Source organism: Leptonychotes weddellii, chromosome 2 (assembly GCF_054177405.1).
Source record: "Leptonychotes weddellii isolate Sample4059 chromosome 2, ASM5417740v2, whole genome shotgun sequence".
Classification (NCBI taxonomy): Eukaryota; Metazoa; Chordata; class Mammalia; order Carnivora; family Phocidae; genus Leptonychotes; species Leptonychotes weddellii.
The window spans coordinates 36,562,609-36,581,679 of NC_138370.1; the positions used below are offsets into that span (position 1 = coordinate 36,562,609).

The window sequence follows — 19,071 nt, forward strand, 5'->3', positions numbered from 1 at the left end:
TTTTTTAAAGATTTTATTTATTTATTTGAGAGAGAGAGAATGAGAGACAGAGAGCATGAGAGGGAGGAGGGTCAGAGGGAGAAGCAGACTCCCTGCCGAGCAGGGAGCCCGATGCGGGACTCGATCCCGGGACTCCAGGATCATGACCTGAGCCGAAGGCAGTCGCTTAACCAACTGAGCCACCCAGGCGCCCCTAAATAGACTACCTTTCTATATGCCTGAAATTTCTCAGTGATTTAAGATTACTGGAGAAGACCCTACTTTCACTTTGTGGCTCCATACCTAGCTTTACCTGAGTTTCTTAGTAAGTTGTCCTGTCTGAATTTATTTTCTTTCTTTAAAAACAAATGAGGAAAATCAAGAGAATGAGAAAACAAGCCATAGACTTAGGGAAAATATTTGCCAAAAACATATTTGATAAAAGACTTACCTGAAATAAAACAAAGAACTCTTAATAATAAGAAAACAAACAACCTGACTGAAAATCAGGCAAAAGACCTGAACAGACGTCTCACCAAAGATATGCAGTTGGCAAATAAGCATATTGAAAAGGTGTTCAACATCACATGTCATTACAGAATTACAAATTAAAACAAGATACCACTACACACCTATTAGAATGGCCAAAATCCAGAACACTGATAAGATCAAATGCCGACAAGGATGTGGAGCAATAGAAACTTCTATCGCTCGCTGGTAAGAATGCAAAAATGGTACAGCCACTTTGTAAGACAGTTTGGCAGTTTTTTTCCAAACACTCCAAAAGAGGTAAGGTGACTGAATGAATAAAAAAGCAAGACCCATCTATATGCTGCCTACAAGAGACTAACTTCAGACCTAAAGATACCTACAGACTGAAAATGAAAAGATGGAGAAGCATTTACCATGCAAATGGAAGTGAAAAGAAAGCTGGGGTAGCAATACCTGTATCAAACAATATAGACTTTAAAAGAAAGAGCAAAAGATAAAGGAGGGGGCGCCTGGCTAGCTCAGTTGGTAGAGCATGGGACTATTGATCTCAGGGTGGAGTTCAAGCCCAATGTTGGGGTAGAGATTACTTAAAATAATAAAATGGTTAAAGTGGCAAAGGTTATTATGTACTTTACTCCAATTAAAAAAAATTTTAGGGACCGCCTGGGTGGCTCAGTTGGTTGAGCATCCAACTGTTGGTTTCAGCTTGGGTCTTGATCTCGGGGCTGTGAGTTGAAGCCGTATATTGGCTCCATGTGAAGCCTCCGTGTGTTTTAAATAAAAAACAATTTATTTAAACAAAAGACACTATATGATCATAAAGGGAACAATCTATCATGAAGATACAACAATTGTAAATATTTATGCACCCAACATGGAAGCACCCAAATACATAAAGCAGCTAATTATAAACATGAAGTAATCAATAATAATGGTAGCAGGGGACTTTAACACCCTACTTACATCGATGGATAGATCATCCAAACAGAAAACCAACAAGGAAACAGTGGCTTGAATGACACATGGGACCAGATGGACCTAACAGCTATATTCAAAACATTCCAGTGGGATAACACATTCTTTTCAAGGGCACGTGGAACATTCTCCGGAATAGATCACATGTTAGTCCACAAAACAAGTCTCAACAAATTCAAAAAGATTATAAAGTCCTACCATGCATTTCTTCTGACCACGTTATGAAACTAGAAAAGAAAAAATCTGTAAAGAACAGAAATACATGGGGGCGCCTGAGTGGCTCAATCGGTTAAGACTTCTACTCTTGGTTTCTGCTCAGGTCATGATCTCAGGGTCATGAGATCAAGCCCCACAGTGGGCTCCTGCTCAGCGGGGAGTCTGCTGGGGGAGGGGGATTGTCTGCCTCTCCCTCTGTCCCTTCCCCACACTGGCGCACATACACTCTCTCAAATAAATAAAATCTTAAAGAAGATTTTATTTATTTATTTGACAGAGGGAAACAGAGAGAGGGAACACAAGGAGGGGGAGTGGGAGAGGGAGAAGCAGGCTTCCCGCTAAGCAGAGAGCCTGATGCGGGGCTCGATCCCAGCACCCTAGGACCATGACCTGAACCGAAGGCGGATGCTTAACAACTGAGCCACCCAGGATCCCCAAATAATTTTTTTTTTTAAGATTTTATTTATTTGAGAGAGAGAGTGTGAGTGAGTGAGCAGGAGCGGGGGAGGAGTAGAGGGAGAGGGAGAAGCAGACTCCCCACTGAGCTGGGAGTCCAAAGCGGGGCTCTATCCCAGGACTCCAGGATCATGACCTGAGCTGAAGGCAGACGCTTAATCGACTGAGCCAGCCAGGTGCCCCTAAATAAATAAAATCTTTTAAAAAAAACTCCACAAATACTTGGAGGTTAAATGACATACTACTAAACAATGAATGGGTCAACCAAGAAATCAAAGAGGAAATTAAAAAATGCTTGGAGAGACATGAAAATGATAACACAGTAGTCTAAAATCTTTAGGATGCAGTGAAAGCTGTTTAAGATGGAAGATTATAGCAATACAGGCCTATCCCAAGAAACAAGAAAAATTCAAATAAACAACATAACTTTACACCTAAAAGACTAGAAGAGGAAAAAACAAAACCCAAAACCAGTAGAAGGAAGGAGATAAGAAAGATTAGAGCAGAAATAAATGAAATAGAAACTAAAAAAAAAAAAAAAAAGGAAAAGATCAGTGAAACCAGGATCTTTTTTTGAAAATATCAACAAAATTGATAAACCTTTAGCCAGACTCATCAAAAACTAAACCTACTTTTACCATATTCTCTGAAAATCACATTCCTTGGTTTTTGCTCAAATGTGTTGAAAACTTAGGTCCACACAAAACCTTGCATGCAGATGTTTATAGCAGCTTTATTCATAATTGCCAAAACTTGGAAGCAACCACGATGTCCTTCAGTAGGTGAATGCATAAATAAAATGCGATGCATCCAGGTAATGGAATATTATTCAGAAAAAAAAAAACAAGCCACAAAAAGACATGGAGGAAACTTAAATGTTTATTACTAAGTGAAAAGCCAATCTGAAAAGGCTACATGCTGTATGATTCCAACTCTCTGACATTCTGGAAAAGGCAAAAACTATGGAGACAGTGAAAAAATCAGGGGTTGGGGAGAGGGAGCAATGAACAGGCAGAGCACAGAGAATTTTTAGGGTAAGGAAACTATTCTGTATGATACTGTAATGGTGGATATATGTCATATATTTGTCCAAACCTGTAGAATGTGAAACACTAAGCATCAACCCTGATGTAAACTATGGACTTGGGGTGATTATGATGTGTCAGTGTGGGTTCATCAGTTATGACACATGTACCATTTCTGGTGGAAGATGTTGGTAGTGGGGGAAGCTCTGTGTAATGGGAAATCTCTACTTTCCACTCAGTTTTGCTGTGAACCTAAAATTACTCTAAAATATAAAATATGTTTTTAAGTGAGTAAACTAGGGAGACCTCTGGCAACATGGCAGACTAAACTGACCATACTGACAAATGTTGGCCAAAATAGAAAAAAAACAATGTTTTGTTGTTGTTGTTAGGTAGCTGAATTTGGGGGAATGGAACGAGGGAAGGGAGGGAAGGAAGGGAAGGAAGAAGGAAAGAAAATATCGAGGTACAAGAAAGGGAAGTAAGAGTGGTAATAGTTGATGCCAACACAACTCCCAGGATTATGGACAAAAGGGCAAGGGCAGGAGCACTGAGGATTCTTGTTCCAGTTAAGGATAGAAGATGCCTATGAGGTGCTGGACTACAGGAGTAAAGTCTCCCGGATGAAGAGAGCTGGAGCCTGAAAGAGACCCTGCCAACCATCCTGGGGCAGCAACAAGGAACTTTGGGGTAAAAAGGCATCCATGAAAAATCCCAAAGCCTGGGCCACATGCAGATAAACATAGTCTGAATTTATATTACTAGCATGTGGAAGGACCACAAGCTGAAACATTACCATAAACATTGGCTCAGACTGGTGAGAGAAACAAGTGCAGTCAATTGGATTGCAGCACGGAGAGGTATAAATGGAACCGTGCAAGAAAAGAGATAGGAGAGAATGAGAAGCTCCAATATTTGTCTAAGAGGAGCTCCTGCAAGTTGAGAAAGAATGAGTGGCAAAATATGAAAGATATAAAGACGGAATTTTCCAGAATTGGAGACAAATATCAAACTTCTACCTGAAGAACCTGAGGCTAAAGAAAAGCACATCCACTTCTAAATGTACTGCAGTAAAACTATAGAACCCCAAAGACAGAATCTTAGCAATGGTTAGAGGTGAAAGATTGCTGACAAAGAAAGGTCATCAAACTAGCAGCTCACTTGTCATCAGCCACAACAGGTGCCTAATACAAAGGAATAATAACTTAAAAATGCACCATCAACTTGGAATTCTATTGCCAGGTAAACATTCATTTGAAGGCAAGGACAAAAATAATGGTATTTTCTAATAAAGATCAGAGCAGAAATTAATGAAAGAATAGAAAAACAAGAGTTAGTTATTTAAAAAGATTAACGAAATGGGCAAACCTTGGGGTGCCTGGGTGGCTCAGTCATTAAGCGTCTACCTTCGGCTCAGGTCATGGTCCTGGGATCGAGCCCCACATCGGGCTCTCTGCTCAGCGGGTAGCCTGCTTCTCCCTCTCCCCCTCCGCCTGCTTGTGTTCCCTCTCTGTCTCTCTGTTGGCATCAGCTTGTGTTCCCTCTCTGTCTCCCTCTCTGTCTCTCTGTCTTAAATAAATAAAATCTTTAAAAAAAAATGGGCAAAACTTTAGCTAGATTGGCCAAAAGAAAAAAAAAAAGACTCAAAGTACAAAAATCGGGAATGAAATAAGGGATTACTGACCTGACAGAAATAAAAAGGATTGTAAAGGGAATACTATGAATGGTTAGAATTAGAGACAAATATCAATCCTCTATATGCCAAGAAATTAAGTTATCTTAGATGAAATGGGCAAATTCCTATGTTTGCTACTTAAATGTTATTTTTACCAATTGTCTTTTTTGTCTGCCAAAACCATTAGATGGGGCACCTGGGTGGCTCAGCCGTTAAGCACCTGCCTTCAGCTCAGGTCATGATCCCAGGGTCCTGGGATCCCATCCAGCATCTGGTTCCCTGCTCAGCAGGGAGCCTGCTTCTTTCTCTGCCTCTGCCACTCCCCCTGCTTGTGCCCTCTCTCTCTCTCTGTGTCAAATAAGTAAAATTAAAAAAAAAAAAATTAGGTAACAGAAATGACTGAAGCTAAAGGCATTCTAAATCTTTTTATTATGTTATATCACCATACATCACATCATTAGTTTTTGATGTAGTGTTCCATGATTCATTGATTGCGTATAACACCCAGTGCTCCAGGCAGTACGTGCCCTCATTAATACTCATCACCAGGCTAACCCATCCCCCCACCCCCCAAGGCATTCTAAATCTTTTGGCTAACAGAGTGTGAGGTTCTGGTCCTCTGACATGATTTTGGGGAAACGAGAGCCTTCACGTTCCCTCTGACCCTCTTAAATTCATTAAACCATGCCAAAACATGAAAAACTCATTTTTCCCCTTGAAAGTGTCTTAGAAACCTGGTCATTGATTTCTCTCTTCATTCTCTTTCAACTGACCTGTAGGCTGCAAATCAAAAAGAGGATCTTTGCCCCACCTGCTGATCAAGTTGCCTACCTTGTGAACACAAACCACAGAAGGGTGTTTGATTTTCTGAGTCCCCAGTCCCACCCGATACACACTCAGGGCTGGATCTCATTTCTCTGACTTCTTTCCCAAGCCTGTCCCATTCACTTCAGCTATGGGTAATCTGCATATCTTTTGGCTGATGGCTGTGGTAACTTGTCAGAAGGGAAATAGTCATGAAAATGCCTGGTGTTTGTGCTTAGTTCCCTTAAATATCGTCCAACAAACTTTTAGTGAGCTGGCCTATTCATTCATCCAAGAAATACTGAGAATCTATTACATGCAAGATGTTATGTTAGGAGATGCCGGTATATACAGAAATCTTTGGTAATCAAGACAGTTTAAGGTCTAATGAGGTTAGAGATAAAAATGAAATAATTTTTTTTTAAGATTTTTAAAATTTATTTGACAGAAAGAGCACAAGCAGGGGGAGTGGCAGGCAGAGGGAGACGGAGAAGCAGGATTCCCGCCGAGCAGGGAGCCCGACTGGGGCTCCGGTCTGAGCTGAAGGCTGAGCCACCCAGGCACCCCAAAATGAAATAAATTTTAAGGGGAAAATGCAAGTACCATAAACCATATAAAATGTTTTAATTCAAGACCCAATAATGGGTCCTGAAATCAATTTAGTGGGCTTGTTACCACTTTTTAAAAGATTGAAATAGAGGGGTGCCTTGTTGGCTCAGTCATTAAGCGTCTGCTTAAGCGTCTGCCTTCGGCTCAGGTCATGATTCCAGGGTCCTGGGATCGAGCCTGCATCGGGCTCCCCGCTCCCTGCTCCACGGGAAGCCTGCTTCTCCCTCTCCCACTCCCCCTGCTTATGTTCCCTCTCTCGCTGTGTCTCTCTCTGTCAAATAAATAAATAAAATCTTTAAAAAAAGATTGAAGTAGAATATAAAATATCAGTACATTGCATATACTAATGAAGTTTTTAAAAACTTGTTTGCTGTATTGTTATTTATACTGGACTTGTTATTTATACTGGAGTGTAAAATGCATTTTAATGTGGGTTCCAGTCAAGAAAGTTTGAAAGGGTAGATCAAATGTGCTACAGAAGAATCAAGAAGCTTTCTGAAGGGAAGTGGCTTTGAAGAATTAGAATTTTAACAAGTGGAAATAGGGCTAATAAGAAGAAGGGCATATTATGTAAAAAGAAATATAGAATTGGGGACCTAAGCATGGCACTAGGCATAAAAAAATTGAGTACTAGTCAGCAACAAGGAGAGACTTAGGGTTCAGCTACAGAATTTTGTGTGGGGGTGGATATGGAGAGTTAAAACCTTTTGATTTTAAGCTGTGTTAATAATTAATTGTATTCCCCTAATGGATTACTGATAGCTTATCAGCTTTGGTGGACTTTGGCAACTCTACCCTTCATCTGGTTGCAAACAAGTGAAATGCTGCCATAGGCCCTGTGGTGGTGTCTTGTCCTGCCTGCCCTCCTGTCTCTCTGAAAGGAGCCTGTCCCCCTGTGTGTAGTACTGACACCTTGCCTGGAAAAGTCATGGGATTGTTTTTGGACCTCAGGTTTAAGAAATTAACACCCCTATGTAATATGCCTTTATGGGCTTAATACTTTTCAGAGCTGTATGTGTTAGAAGCATGCTTGTTTTGTTTAATCTCTGGGTGAGTTTCTCATTCCTTTCCCAGTACTTTAAGGAAAGGAAGGAGTGGTATAGACTGGACCATTTCTGACAGTCCATTGGAGATGGGATTGAGTCCCAATGGATGACATAATGTCTGAAAAATACTGCCGAGCTTAACTAAGAAAGACAAATATAAAGGGTTATTACAAAGATGAAGGGGCTCTGAGGGGAATTCTGCAAGATACCATTACTTTGAAATCACTTGGAAAATGAGAGGACTATCACCCCACCCCTTACCCAACTGGAGCACTGTAATTGCAGTATGAGGATAATTGAACTGTAGAAAAACCCAGGGCCCAGCTAGTCTCTTCAAGAGTGGCATAAACACTCTGGCCTGCTCTGGCTTTGTTTCAATTCTTTCTTTTCCCCTCGCTACCCAGTACTTCGGAACAAGCTGCCGTTGAGCCCCGGATTCTTCCTGCTGCGTGCTCCAGGGATTGTCTGCTTTCCTTTTATCTTTAGCACTGCCAGCATGAGGCTTCCTCTCTCCAGAACTCTGCAGAGTGGGCTATGGCCCCCCTTCCCTGGGCAAATTCACAGACACCCTAAGTGCCAGTGAGGCATCAGTCATTGGGGTAAAACTGGGACATGGGTAATAACTGGCTACAGTTCTGCTACAAGACCTTTCCTTTGGGTACCCTAGACGCAGGTGGCAGCTGGTTTAGCTGTAGAGGAAATAATCGCGATGTCCAGCAGAATAGAACAATGGGAATTTAATGGGTGGCTTATTTTCTCAAGAAATTTGCATTTCCGAGGCCTGATATCCATCTCAATAGGACTATCCCACACCGGAAGAGATTCTTAGGACACGCCTCACCCCAAAATTAACATTCTCCCTGTTTGGGATTAAGAAATGTAGCTCCCGTAGAGAGCCTGATTATTTGGGGGGGTGCGATGCGACATATAGTTTGAGTATAGCATGGTTTATTTGGAACTCGAACAGGATATTTTTGTTGTTTTAATTTTTGTTCTTTTGGCTGGTTGAAATGTGTAGAAGAAACATCGTCTATGGGTGCGTCCCCTCCTAGGGTACATTTCAGAATTGAGCTGGGGGTGAGAAGGTTTTTACATCAATCAAAAGTGTTAAAATATATACATACATATCGGGTGAGTAGCAGTCTTACTGCTAAGGGATGGAGGCCAGGTGTTAAGAAAGGTCTTTATGGGAGTTTCCAGGGGAAGGAGGAGTCTATGGGGCCTCAGTGAATGAAGAATGGAATTCGCGGAAGGGCTAGAAGACGAAGCTGGTCGGGCTGGGATCCCGGCGAGCTAGGTCTAAGCCTGGGGCGGCAAGGCGCCAGCGCCGGGCCGGGTCTAGCTGGCGGCCGGCCGGCTGACAGCTCGCGCACGTCGCTTTGCCGCCGCGGGGTTCCCACGTGGCAGGCCCTGGGGAGAGCAGGGTGGGGCGAGGGCGGGGGCGGGGGCGGGGCCAAGGGCTGGGGGTGGGCCCTGCCGCTGACGCGCTGGCTTATAGCGGGGCATGCGCAACGGTGGCGGGGACGGACGCAGGCTGTGGGGCTAGGGCACGCGGGCTTCCTCCACGGACACACCGACTGAGGTACCGCTGCCGTCACCGCTGCGGGCCGCCCGAGGGCCTGGCGTGTGAGGTTGCGCGGAGCCCGGGTGGCGTCCGCCCGAGCTTCAGGTGAGGGCGGAGGGCGTACGTGCGTGCGGGACCGCGCAGTGCTGAGGAGTGGGGCATCGCGCGGAGAAGCGGCGCGCCTCCAAGTCTCGGGGTCACCGGGTGGGGGCGGGGGCCCGGCGGCGCCGAGGATCGGCAGCTCGGCTCCGGATTCCGAAGCCTCGGGCTAGACCAGGAAGGCGCCCCGGAGGACTCGCACATGGACCCGGACGCTGCATGGAGGGGACACCTGGCCGCGGTGCCACGATGGGGCTTACTTGGTGGCGAGGGAAGGGGTTCGCAGCCGCTCTCCTTTCGGCTGGAGATCGAGGGATGTGGGAGCTAGAGAAGAGTGTCCATAACGTAGATAGCCGCACTAAAAGCCCGAAAGGCTTTCTGGAGCCCATAGATAACGAGGACAGAAAAAGCAGAGAGTAGATGGGCAAATCTGGTGGGCAGCTCTTGGGGCAGCTCCGATGGGACACTGGTCTCCGGACTTTGCTTTCCGGGAACTCTCCCCCAGCCCATCCCACCCCGGCCGGATCGCCAACCAGCAGAGGGAAAATAACCCAGATCTTCCAGATGACTAGTAGCAAGAGCTGGAGAATGGCAAAGGAGGGACTATGCTAAACCCTGACCTGGCTTACCCCTTGGGCATGGTTTTTTAGCTATTTTTGGTCCTACTGACCAAGTTGGGCGATCTGGCTCAGGCTGCCCTCTCTTGGTGGGTTAGGGCAATGGGACAAAATAGCCGTCCAAGCAGTTTCACCATGTGATTCTGAGATTCAATTAAAGCCAAGAAAATTTTCTCAGCTCGGAGTTGCGGCTTCAGTTGTGAGGATCTAGTGTCTACCAGGGTCTGGGTGTCCAGTAGGACCGTGTGGACATGATTTGATGAGGGCAGAATGCTCACCTGGGGCGTAAGGAACGGTGGGGGCAGGAGCCGCTTTGAACCTGACTTTTCTTCCTTGAGCCACCCTGGATTTGGTTTTGACTTTAGAATCACTCTTCCCTAGGAACCACAGGCACACGTGGTTAGGCTGCTGGGAAGTGGTGGTGATAACATGTACTGGGGACTGGCCTGGTTATCCTGGTCCCTGTCCCAGCTCTGCTCTTAACTTGCCCTGTGACCTTGGGAAGGGGTCAGTGCTAAAGTCAGAATAGATCTCTTATCTACAGCATCTGTGATTAATCCTTAACTCTTAAAACAAGAGCCATAAAAACTGAGAGGAACTTGATGATGAAGCAAGAGAAAGGATATCCAGAATTGTGATTTTTAGAAGCTGTAATTAAAAACTACCTATTCCATTTCTTGTTGGAGGCCCAGAGGTGGGCTTTTCGTAAATTGTGCGGTAGCCAGGAGATAGACCAGTGGTACTCTTTCTACTTTTGGTTTGCAGTTATGATTAAAGGGCATCAAACAGAATTAATGGCCTTGTCATTTAGGCAAGAAGAATAAGAACTGTAGGCTCAATGATTCTCCTAGTAGTCCTCTTCTCTCCAGTACGTCAATACACAGGGCCTGGTCTGTGTTCAGCTCTGCAGTGTCCATTGCCAGGTGCAAAGAGGGTATGAGGCCTGGCTCCTGCAGACTCTTGATGAGGAGAGAACATCCAGACATGAAGAATAAGGTAGCAACGCAAGAGAGGCCATGCTGTTGTGTTCAGTTAAGTTCAGAAAAGACAGCCCTCTACTAGAGATGTTGTGTAGTGTGGTGGGAGATTGTGGACTTTTGAGCCAGATCAATCTGTCCAAATCCTGACCCTATTACTCTCTAGCAGGGCGGTTTCCTAATCTCTGTGGGTCTGTTCTCCCTGCCGTGGAGCACGTTGTGATTGTTCCTGGAACATGGTAGAGGTCTCATCATCATCATCATCTCTGTGGGATGGGGTGTATTATTTAGGGGTCCTAGAAACTGATACGTAGGTTGGGTTGTAGGAGTGGTATGAGTGCAGACTTAGGGTTGATTCTTCTCCTCCTTGGGAACATGGATACAATTTCCCTGCCTCTTTGAGTAGGCCGCTTTTTTGTGCCCTGCCAGGGATTGTCCCCCAGAATCACTGGGCATAGGGAAAAGAGGGGTCCCCCCACCTTTAGTTTTGGGAGCTATTTTGATTTCAGGTAATAGAAGTACTCCTTTTCTGGATTGATAATAGGCTGGAAGGACTAACATTGTTGGGGTGGGGGGGCTGCAGGTATGTATCAGTCACTGCACTGGTTCTATTTTCAAACCCTTCCTACAGTCTTCCTTTTTCCTTACCTGCTCATATCCCACTCTATTCCAGGAGGAACCTGAATCCATGTTCAGTATTCACAGGATCTGGGATCTAAGTAGTAGTGCTGTGAATAGATTGTATATGTCTGAGAATTGGGACCCCCTTCTCCCCACTGTGCTAAAATAATTCAACCTGTTTGCATGAAAAAAGTAATGCTTAGGCATTTTGCAGAACTACAGACAATAGGATGTTGAACTGCGGGGATTTGGGGAATCTTTCAGTCTAGGCTCTTTGTTTTACAGCTAAAGAAACTAGATCTGGAGAGGTTAATTGGTCACATTAACCAAGTCACATTGCTTGCTAGTGACCGAGAGGCTCAATGGCGAAGACCAAAGAAAGGTTCTCTTTTTATTCCTAAGTGTGATGATGAAATTGCTAATTCTAGTCTTTTCCTTGAAAACATGAAGAGGAAGGAGCCAGTTATCCCCTATGCTTATTTAGGGGGAAAGAAGTTCCTTTGCTTGTGTGGGTGGAAGTTTCTTCTGCAGGAGTCTTCTTCTCTTTCCAGAATGCCTTGAGACATGTGAGGGTAGGGAGTGGATGTGGAAAGGTCTTGCTGCTGGGGCCACAGCCAGGACTCACTAGATGTCTACAGTGGGACTTTTATGATCTCGAGGCTGGCAGGTTGGCAGAATGCCAGCAGATAAGGAGTTCAGAGTCTGCTGCCAGCCAGGGGCCTCATGCCCTCCCAGGGAGCTAGCAGGGCAGGCTTGCCACAAGGTCTCTGAGACCCAACTACCTTGTCCCCACCCTTACTGTGGTCATTGAGCCTCCCAGAGGCAGAATACCCGGTGGGCCCTCTGGGACCCCCACAAACGCAGGAGGGAGAGTGGCCACAGACTCAGCCTGGACAGAGCCTGGCATGCCCAGCTGTGGGAAACCATATTCCCTGCCTTGGAAACTCAAGATCTGACTGCGTTTTCATGCTTCCTAACCACCTTCTTCCAGCATCTGGCTCAGGAGAGTGTTGGGGTTTGATGGAATGAAAAGGTGACAGTCCTGAATTTGTTACCATTGGATCCCTAGGGGCTCTTAGGCAAGGCACTCGGTGTTAGTGGTTAATAAAAAGTCAGCTTAAAGCAGGGAGTTTTAAAACAATCCATGTTTTAAACAATTCATTTTACTTTAAAAACATATGCATGTATTTTTTTACTCACCAAAACTATGATTTAGGGCTGAGGCTTTTTCTTTGGGTTTCTGGGTACCCTAATTAAACTTGCAAATTGTGTATAAAAATCATACCTATACATAGCACCTGCAATTTTCATATTTTATTATTTTTTTTAAAGATTGTATTTATTTGTTTGAGAGACAGAGCGCGTGGGTGCACGGGCAGGGGCAGGGAGAAGCAGGCTCCCCGCTGAGCAGGGAGCCCCGCATGGGACTCGATCCCAGGACCCTGAGATCATGACCTGAGCTGAAGGCAGATGCTTAACCAACTGAGCCACCCAGGCGCCCCCACATTTCCTTTTATTTTATTAGATTTTTTTCACCAAGCTCTATTCACATAGTTGAAAAATCAAAAGGTTAAAAAAACAATGTATACATTCACACCCACACTTGGTATTCAGTGAAACATCTTACCCCTGCCCCTCTTTTTTACAGATGGTTCAAGTTAGCACTTTAGACATGTCGTTTAGCCCCTTGCTCTTTTCACCTAGCAACTGTACTGGATCTTTCCATATGGGTACAGAGAACATTTAGGTCATTCTTTTATTGTAGCCACACAGTATTCAGGATATGGAAGTACAGTGATATTTTAACCAATGTACGTAAGTCATCTCTCTCTGTCCCCGAACTTGGGTTGTTTCCATTGTTTTGTTTATTCTGTTATTACATACAATGCTGCAATGAATAACTTTGTACAAATGGTATTTCCTATGTGTTTAATTATGACTGTAGAAGAAATTCTCGGAAGTGGGATTGCTGGGTAAAAGGACATATACATCTGTTCATTAGTTTTTCTTAAAGAATTTAAAAGACTTATTTAAAAGAATTTAAAAACCTATCAGTCCACATGTAGAATCCTACTTTTTTTTTTAAGATTTTATTTGAGAGAGAGAGCACAAGCAGGGGGAGTGGCAGGGAGAGGAAGAAGCAGGCTCCCTGCTGAGCAGGGAGCCCAATGCGGGGCTGGATCCCAGGACCCTGATACCATGACCTGAGCTGAAGTCAGATGCTTAACCAACTGAGCCATCCAGGTGCCCTTTTTCCCCCTCATTTGTAACATGTCTTTCTAGAGAGCAGTTCTCAGACTTTTTGATCCTAGGCTCCTTTAATATTATCTTTTTTTTTTTAAGATTTTATTTATTTATTTGATAGAGCACAAACGGTGGGAGCGGCAGAGGGAGAGGGAGAAGCAGACTCATGGAGCAGGGAGCCCGATGCGGGGCTCAATCCCCGTGGGATCATTACCTGAGCTGAAGGCAGACACTTAACAACTGAGCCACCCAGGCACCCCTAATACTGTCTTTTGTTTATGTGCCAAATCTTTTGATATTTGCTGTGTTAAAAATTAAAACAGATTTGGGGGCATCTGCGTGGCTCAGTCAGTTAAGCATCCGATTCTTGATTTCAGCTAGAGTCTTGATCTCAGGGTTTTGAGATCGAGCCCCATGTTGGGCTCCAAGCTGAATGTGGAGCCTGCTTGGGATTCTCTCTCCCTCTCCCCCTACCCTCCCTCCCCCCAAATTAAAACATATTTAAAAATAATAAATATGAGATCATTACATGTTAACATAAAAAGCATATATATTTATATTTTTTAAGATTTTATTTATTTGACAGAGATAGAGAGACAGCGAGAGGGAACACAAGCAGGGTGAGTGGGAGAGGGAGAAGCAGACTCCCTGCAGAGCAGGGAGCCTGACGCGGGGCTTGATCCCAGGACCCTGCAATCACGACCTGAGCCGAAAGCAGACGCCCAACAACTGAGCCACACAGGCGCCCCTAAAAAGCATATTTTTATGAAAATACCTGTTTTCCAAGATTAAAAAAAGCAGAGAACAGGATGGCATTGCTTTTACATCTTTGTAGATCTACAGGATTTCAAAATAACGATTTATTAGATGAGCTAGCAGAGACTGTAATAGGTATAATGTAAGTTTGCTGGTAAAGACTCAGTTGAAGTCTTTTTTTTTTTTTTTAAGATTTTATTTATTTCTTTGAGAGATAGAGAACAAGTGGGGGAGCAGCAGAGGGAGAGGGAGAAGCAGGCTCCCTGCTGAGCAGGGAGCCCGATGTGGGACTTGGATCATGACCTGGGCTGAAGGCAGGTGCTCAATCCACTGAACCACCCAGGCGCCCTCAGTTGAAGTCTTGAGAACAAACTGAGTTAATCTCCGAACACACATATTTATATCCTAAACTTCTACCTTAGAAATCTTTACAAAGCTCAAGACTACTGTATTCACCACACTTCATGTAGCCTCTGAAAAATGAGAGTGAAAAGGCTTTTAACATCTTAATATTACAATGAAAATAGTTTTTACCTGATAGACCTCCTAAAACAGTCTCAGTGACCCCAGGTGTCCTCTAAGACCAGAATTTCAGAATTGCTGTTCTAGAGCACTTAATTTTCATAGAAACCAAACCTTTTTCTTTCTGCACCTGCATTTCAGTTACTGTTTAATTAAATTATAACCACAAAAACAAATAGAACTAGTATAAAGAGGTCTGGGCATAGGCACAGCAGACTTGCTAAATGTGACCTCTGCTGGTGACAGCAGAGAGGTGATTTGCTGGAGGATGTACTGAGGTGGGGACCAAGCCAGTGGAGCTCAGCTGAGAGCTTCTGCCCAGTGAAGACAGGCAAACCTGGTCTCTGGGCTGAAGATGCACTGAGGACATGTGGAAGGTTACGCGCTATCTTGTGGGTTCGCTTAGCGGCAGTTGAGTGAAGCGGGTGAGATACTTAAGCAGGCTGGAAGAAGGTGAAGTGCTTAGGGCAGGAGTGGTCTGGGAAGGCTTCCTGGAGGTGGAATTAAGCCAAACTTTGAAAGCTATGAAGAAAGGAAAGCGGGAAGAGGAGTCCTGGTGAGGAAGCACAAGGATGGATGATCCTTGGGCAGGGATGATCAGCATAGGCTAGAGGCTGATAGCTGATACAGGGAAGGGCAGGTGACAGGCATGCCTGGAAATTTAGGTTGGACCCAGAGGTTTTGAAGGGCTCTGGGGCCTAAGGTACTGATACTCTGAGAACCCTTAGCTGTTTCAATGTCAAAGACTTAACTGTTCTGTTTCAGCAGCCCTCTGTCTTGGGGTCCAGCTTGCTCTTATCTAGAACAACTCTGTGGCCCCAAATCTAGATCTTTTGCACCAGTCCGCTTAAACTGCTACCTCCTCCTGCCCCCTCTTAACCCTCAGAGGCAGGGAACACCTTTCTATCCCATCTTAACACCGCCCTCTCTACCTTAAAAGCCTTTTCCAGGAACTTCGTGATTAATTCTATTCCACAGCATCCCCAAGCAACTGTTTGGTATTTTTGAAAAATTTATTTTTTTTAAATTTTTTAATTTTAAAGATTTTATTTACTCATTTGAGGGAGAGACACACAGAGACAGCACAAGCAGGGGGAGGGGCAGAGGGAGAGGGAGAAGCAGACTCCCCAGCTGAGCAGGGAGCCTGATGCGGGGCTTGATCCCAGGACCCCCCAGGACCCGGAGATCACGACCCAAGCCGAAGGCAGCCGCTCAACTGACTGAGCAGCCCAGGTGCCCCTGAAGAGTTTATTTTTTTCTGATTATCAAAAGTATTGCATACTGGGCGCCTGGGTGGCTCAGATGGTTAAGCATCTGCCTTCGGCTCAGGTCATGATCCCAGGGTCCTGGGATCGAGCCCCACATCAGGCTCCTGGCTCAGTGAGGAGCCTGCTTCTCCCTCTCCCTCTGCTTCTCTCCCTGCTCATGCTCTCTCTCTCTGTCTCAAATGAATAAATAAAATCTTTAAAAAAAAAAAAAAAGTAATGCATACTTACTGTAAAGAAGAGAATAACGAAGTATTGGAGAAAAAGACTGTAATTCTGTGGCCCTGTTCACAAATTGCCTATTTCCTCGTAATTATTTTTCATGATAAAATTGGGTATTTATTCCCCCTTACGCTGGCATCAAAATTTCTCCTGAAGCATTTTTTTTTTTTTAAGATTTTATTTATTTGACAGAGAGAGACACAGCGAGAGAGGGAACACAAGCAAGGGGAGTGGGAGAGGGAGAAGCAGGCTTCCCGCTGAACACGGAGCCTGATGCGGGGCTCGATCCCAGGACCCTGGGATCATGACCTGAGCTGACGGCAGACGCTTAATGACTGAGCCACCCAGGCGCCCCTCTCCTGAAGCATTTAGTCTGCCTTATGGCTCTATAATAACTTAGGCAGCCATTTCCTTTTAAACTTTTCATTTTGAACTAATTTTAGACTTAAGGAAAAGTTGCAAAAAAATATAGCAGAGTTCCATCATATCCCTCACCCTGTAGTACAATTATCAAAAACAGGAAATCAACATTGGCAAATATTATTAACTAAACTGCAGGCCTTCTTGAAATTTGACCAGTATTTTCGCTAATGCCGTTTTTCTGTTCCAGGATCCCATGTTGCAGGGATCTCTAGTTTCTAACAGTTCCTCTGTCTTTCCTTCTTACAATGGGGTTGTGCATTTTGGGCGAGAATATCAAAAAAATCATGTTGCATCCTTTTCAGAGCATCCTATCAAGGCATTCATGATATCAATATGTCTTATTACTGGTGGTGTTTTCTTGGATCATTTGGTCCAACTGGTGTCTGCTAGACTTCCACAGTGGAAAAATTACTCTTTCTCCCATGGTGAATCCTTTTATGCCTCAAATCCCTTTTGCCAGGAAGAGCCTGTCTCTTTCAGGGGCTCACCTGATTAGTTCTAGTCACATAAGGTAATTTCTCTATCTTAAGGTCAACGAATTTGGTCAGCTAACACCAGCAAAATCCCTTTTGCCGGGAAGAGCCTGTCTCTTTCAAGGGCTCACCTGATTAGTTCTAGTCACATAAGGTAATTTCTCTATCTTAAGGTCAACGAATTTGGTCAGCTAACACCAGCAAAATCCCTTTTGCCAGATAATGTAACATAGTAACAGGAGTGATATCTCATATTTACAGGTCCTGCCCACACACAAGGTCATGGCGTTCATCTTAGAATTCTGCCAGCCATAGCAAGGGAACCCCAAATAAAAATGATCAGGCCTTAATTCTAGCACCAAAGTATTAGTTTCCCATGGCTGCGTTAGCAAATTTATCACAAACTGCGTACCTTGAAACAATAGCAATGTATCCTCTCACAGTTCTGGAGGCTGAATTTCGAAATCAAGGTGTCAGCAGTCCGACACTCCCTCCAAAGGCTCAGGGGAGAATCCTTCCTTGCCTCTAACAGCTTCTGTTGGCTCCAGGTGTTCCTTGGCTCACTCCAATCTCTGCCTCCATCTTCAAATATCCTTCTCTGTGTCCCTCTGTCCAAATCTCCCTCTCCTTTATCTTGTAAAGATACCAGTCATTAGATTTATGGCCCACCGTAAATGCAGGATGATTTCATCTCAAGATCCTTAACGAATTATATCTGCAAAGACCCTATTTCCAAATAAAGTCACATTCTGAAGTTTTGGGTAGACATGGATTTGGGGGATATTTTTCAACTCACTACACTCAGGATGCGGGAAATGTCCTGTAGAGACTGTCATTCACAGAGCTGCAAAAGAAAAGGGAGGCTTCTTTTTAGACTGAAGACAGAAAGCAGGCTTTGCTATTGAGGAAGGGGCCCAACCTCAGCCTGCCTGCTCCCCTCATGTTGACACAGATCTGAGAACCAAGTAGAAATTAGAAAACTTGCCTCACAGGTCCTTCATGCTTGGGATCCAGACACTTTACAGTACCAACAACTTGCATGTGCATGGAGCTCTCACTGAGCACTAGTTTCCCTGTAGGATGGGCAAGGCAGACATGGTGGGACCCATTTAGTAGGGGGAGGGGTGATCTGACTTCAGAGAGTTTAGATAAATCACAGAATGTTAATAGCTAGTCTTGTCCAGTCCAGCAGTCCTGAAATGTCAGACCAGTACCCCAGACTATAGTCAGGTTGATCTCTCAGAACTAGATGTACAGATACGTGGATCTCTTCAAGAAGCTCTGATCCAGGAGAACTGAGGTGAGGCCCTGCTCACTGGAGTGGCCAGGTTAGGAACCATGCACAAATGTAGTCCAGCCCAGGGCAGATGAGGACTGCAGTCCATCTCCAGATTCTTGGTTTTTTGTTTTTTGTTTTTTAAGATTTTATTTATTTGACACAGCGGGAGAGGGAACACAAGCAGGGGGAGTGAGAGGGAGAAGCAGGCTTCCTGCTGAGCAGGGAGATTGACACGGGGCTCCATCCCAGGACCCTGGGATCATGACCTGAGCCAACGGCAGATGCCTAACAACTGAGCCACCCAGGCGCCCCCCACCTCCAGATTCTTTTTCTTTTTTTTTTTAAAGATTTTATTTATTTATCTGACAGAGAGAGAGGGCACAAGCAGGGGAGTGGCAGGCAGAGGCAGAGGGAGAAGCAGGCTCCCCGCAGAGCAGGGAGAGCCCGATGTGGGACTCGATGCCAGGACCCCGGGATCATGACCCGAGCCGAAGGCAGTCGCTTAACCAACTGAGCCACCCAAGCGCCCCCACCTCCAGATTCTTAAGTGAAGATCTTTAAAAGGGGGAGGGAAAAGCCTTCCCACTCGGTCATCATTAAGCCTTTCCCATTTCCTAACTGGAGTCTACAGTTAACTTCTTAAAGTAATACATGTTCATTTTAGAAAATGCAGATGAATAAAAGGATAACAGAAGTAACCATTAAACCCATCATCAAGAGATAACAATTATG

At 44.6% G+C, this 19,071-nt stretch overlaps 1 protein-coding gene across 3 annotated transcripts in view; it reads left to right on the top strand.

Moving 5' to 3' along the window:
- Positions 1-8,783: 8,783 nt before the first annotated feature.
- Positions 8,784-19,071, top strand: part of SLC39A14 (solute carrier family 39 member 14) — a 50,250-nt gene continuing 39,962 nt past the window's right edge. Inside the window, exon 1 of one of the 3 annotated variants that reach the window (XM_006747558.3) lies at positions 8,784-8,946. The gene's annotated coding sequence lies outside the window, so the exon portion shown is untranslated. The remainder of the gene's footprint in view (positions 8,947-19,071) is intronic. The other 2 variants (XM_006747557.3, XM_081810070.1) reach the window with 2 other exon arrangements.